This window comes from Sorex araneus, chromosome 1 (genome assembly GCF_027595985.1).
Source record: "Sorex araneus isolate mSorAra2 chromosome 1, mSorAra2.pri, whole genome shotgun sequence".
NCBI classification, from domain to species: domain Eukaryota; kingdom Metazoa; phylum Chordata; class Mammalia; order Eulipotyphla; family Soricidae; genus Sorex; species Sorex araneus.
In genome coordinates, this window is record NC_073302.1 from 25257823 (window position 1) to 25261921 (window position 4099).

Here is a 4099-nt window from a genome sequence, read left to right on the forward strand (position 1 = left end):
TTAGGTGGATGAAGTCAGACTGTGCCCAGCCGTGAGCTGCACATAAAGGAAGTGGAAATGTATCTCACTTTTCCAGTCCCCGAAACATTTTACATAGCGGTCCCAAAGACCTGCCTCTTCCGAGGAGAACCTTCGTACTCATAATGAATCCTAGCTGATTAAGACTAGATCAAGTGCTCTAATCCCTTGGTTGTCGTTTTTATGATTAGAATTTACAAACTGTGCACAGGGGCTTGTCAGACCCTAAGAGCCATCACCCTACCTCTCCCGTCCTGGAGGCATTGCAGTGACCTCATTAGCAACATCCACTGATGGACCAGATCTTCAGGTTTCCAAGACATCCTTAACAAATTCTTCTCCAGTAATCATGAAGAACTTGTTTCAAAAGACCTTCAAGCAAAAAAAAAAAAAAAAAAGACCTTCAAGCACTGGAGATATAGGATGGCAATGCTCCAGGTTCAATCCCCAGCACTGCTTGTGGTGTCCCAACCCTGCCAGGAGTGATCCCTGAGCATAAAACAATAAGTAAGACCTGAGCATTGCCAGGTGTGGCCCAAAAACAAGAGAAAGGAAGAAAGAAAGAGAAAGAAAGCAAGAAAGAAAGCAAGAAAGAAAGAAAGAAAAAAAGAAAGAAAGAAAGAAAGAAAGAAAGAAAGAAAGAAAGAAAGAAAGAAAGAAAGAAAGAAAGAAAGAAAGAAAGAAAGAAAGAAAGAAAGAAAGAAAGAAAGAAAGAAAGAAAGAAAGGAAGGAGGGAGGGAGGGTGGGAGGGAGGGAGGGGAGGGAGGGAGGGGAGGGGAGGGAAGGAGGGAGGGAGGGAGGGAGGAAGGAAGGAAGGAAGGAAGGAAGGAAGGAAGGAAGGAAGGAAGGAAGGAAGGAAGGAAGGAAGGAAGGAAGGAAGGAAGGAGGGAGGGAGGGAGGAAGCCAACCCCAGTTCTATCTATCCCAGGCAACACATAGGGTTTTCCCGAGCCCCACCAGGAGTGATCCCTGAGCACAGAACCAAGGGTAAACCCTGAGCACAGCTGGGTGCAACCCCAAAACAAAAAAACTAAAAGAAATTGAAAAAAAACTAGTTCTGACCTTTAGTTTGTATCTACATCTGGACTTTTTTCCTCTGAATGGATTTTTTCCTTTATATTTTTTTCCCTCTGTAATAAAGTTTTCAAGATGACTTCAATGTTTCTTAATAACGAATGGAAGAGATATTTTCCCTCCTGGACTGGAGGGAGAGTTTCCACTGCGGCAGTGCCAAGGCTGGCTTTTGCAGGATGGTTCCATTTCCTCTGGCCTGACAGTCCTTGTCTCTCCCCATTTCCGGGTGGGTGCATGGGACAGCCAGCCTGAGTTGGCTTTTCAGTGACTTCCCCAGAACTAGAGACACATTCCCACGGTCACCTCTTTATCCAAACCATGGAAAATGGATTTTTTTTTTGGTCATTGGCACAGGCTGTGTTTGGGTCAGGAACCCAACATCAACTACAAAGACTGACCTCAACCCAGGGAACTGGAGACGAAACTAGATAACACTGTTGGGAAATTGTTCCCCTCCTGTGCCTTGACAATTGAAATATGTACTACTCTTACGTATATCTTATTTTATGCCACTGAACCAAGTGGCATGGAAAATAATACAATGGCCTTGTTAGGTCACGTGATATGGCCTGATGAAGGCAGAGCCATAAAGCCATCTCGTTTCAATTAATTTTCTCACTCAATCATCCTTCTAGGAAGGACCTGATTCTGTATGACTCCCAGAGTAAGAATAAACAACGTGAGAGTTCACAGTTGGGGTAATAGGCTTATTCAATTGTGTATAATGTGTTGAGTGTGAATCTGGTGAAATCTAAATGCAGATGGAGAGGCCCCTGGGTCTGCCTATGAAATCAGAGAAAACTGATCACTCAGCTTGTACAAGCCTAAGAAAGATAAGGGAGGCTGGAGTATAGCAAGTAGTACTTGCCTTGCACATAGTTGACCCAGGTTTGATCCCCAGCACTGCATCTGGTCCCCTGAGTACCACCAGACCACCAGGAGTGACCGCTGAGCACAGAGCCATGAGTAAGCCTTGAATACCACTGGGTATACTCCCCCCTCACCCCCCAATAAACTAACGAATGAAAGCTTCTCAGAGCACTTGCCCTACAGTATAAAATATTATCACAGGCACAATTTGGGGCCAGCTCCATATGTACATGATTCTAGATGATAATGATATCAAAACCACGAGACATACAGAAAATGTTAACTCCCCTTTAACCTCCTGGAAATTTCTAGAGTTTCTTTTTCTTTCTTCTCTCTATTTTTTTGGTAAAATCTGATGGGGACTGCTCCCAGCAGAGACTGGTGCCAGATCCAACCCAGGACTCCATGGGTAAAGCATGCACGTCAGCCCTTTGAGCCATCTCCCCAGCCCAGTGATGACGAATTTTACTCACCGGTCACACCCTATCATTCTGCCCAAAGCTAGAGGTCACCGGGGCCCCAACTGGCTTGGAATGGGCTCACTCAGCAAAGCACGGAGGCAATAAAGGGGTGTGCCTCTGCCCTGTAGACCTGCCACCACAACTCAATGATGTCTAGGTATGGAGAGGCAGGGCACATGTCTGAGCTCCTCTAACTGTTTCACAGAGAAATGGAAAGTGTGTCGTGAAATCCAAGCACAAACAATCCCTTCTCCCATATCTCTGTCTTTTGCCTATTCGTCAACTGGCTAGGCTCACCCACAAAATTCCAGAAGGAATCCTGGAAGGGCTTCAGATACAATAGGGCTTTCTTGCTCACTGTGGACACAGCAAGTAGTATCTCTGCAGGGCATCAACGCATGCCCTGTCAGAAACGATACTCACAGCCCAGCTGGCGTCCAGAAGATATTTAACTCCTTTCAAGGAATTTTCCAAGCATTTCCCCAAAGGGGGATGTACCTTAATAGGTGCATGTCAACCAGATGAGAAAGAGACTGGACCAAGGCTGTTTTATTCAGGGCAACCCAGAGGGAGTGGCTGAGGCCCCTCCCCGCCTCAGGGGAACCAGCCCTGGCAGCAGAAAACCTCCAGACCTCAACCGCCACCATGCTCATGACCGCCTCCACACGCTCTGGCCGAGCCTCACCCTTTAGTGAACCTATTCCCAGACGTGTGACATCTCATGCTTCACACCACTAAGATTCCAAGAGAAGCGCACCACATTTAGTGGGGTTTAAAGTAGAAGGCAGGGCTGGAGCGATAGCACAGCGGGTAGGGAGTTTGCCTTGCAAGTGGCCGACCCGGGTTCGATCCCCGGCATCCCATATGGTCTCCCCAGCACCTCCAGGAGTAATTCCTGAGTGCAGAGCCAGGAGTAAGCCCTGTGCATCGCTGGGTGTGACCCAAAAAGAAAAAAAATAAAATAAAATAAAGTAGAAGGGAACTAATCTTACGGGGAAATATATTTTTACAGATATATTATATATATATATATATATATATATATATATGCACACAAGACTCAAATCTTTTTTTTTTTTTTGGCTTTTTGGATCCAGCCCCCAAGGCTCAAATCTTTAACAAGAGTAATTTAGTAATCTCTTATAGAAGGACTTGATGGCTCCTGGGTGAAATACAACAATCTTCATATGTTTTCTTCTAAGAAACCTTTTTTGGATCATTTTTAGCAAATTATTCATAACAATACAGAATAAATTATTTCAGCTCTGCCTTGGGGGCTGGGGGTGGGGTTCAGGATGGAAACATCCAAACTATGGCAGTGGGAAGTTATGGTGGTGGGATTGGTATTTGCATATTAAATGCAATCGAATATTGTGAATTACTTTATACAGATAAAATTAAAATATATTTAAAAAAAACAAAGAAACAAAGACCAATCAAATACCATGCAATGTGTGTCAATCAGATGAGAAGAGAATTGGCCAAATGCCATGGGGTACAGGCAGCAGTAGAGAGCTCAGGACCACTTAAGATAATCCTGCAGGAACAAAAGGGAATACCCTGCCATAGAGACAGTGTGGGGTGGGGGGAGATGGGACTGGGGAGGGTGGGAGGGATGCAGGGTTTACTGGTGGTGGAGAATGGGCACTGGTGAAGGGATGGGTTCTCGAACATTG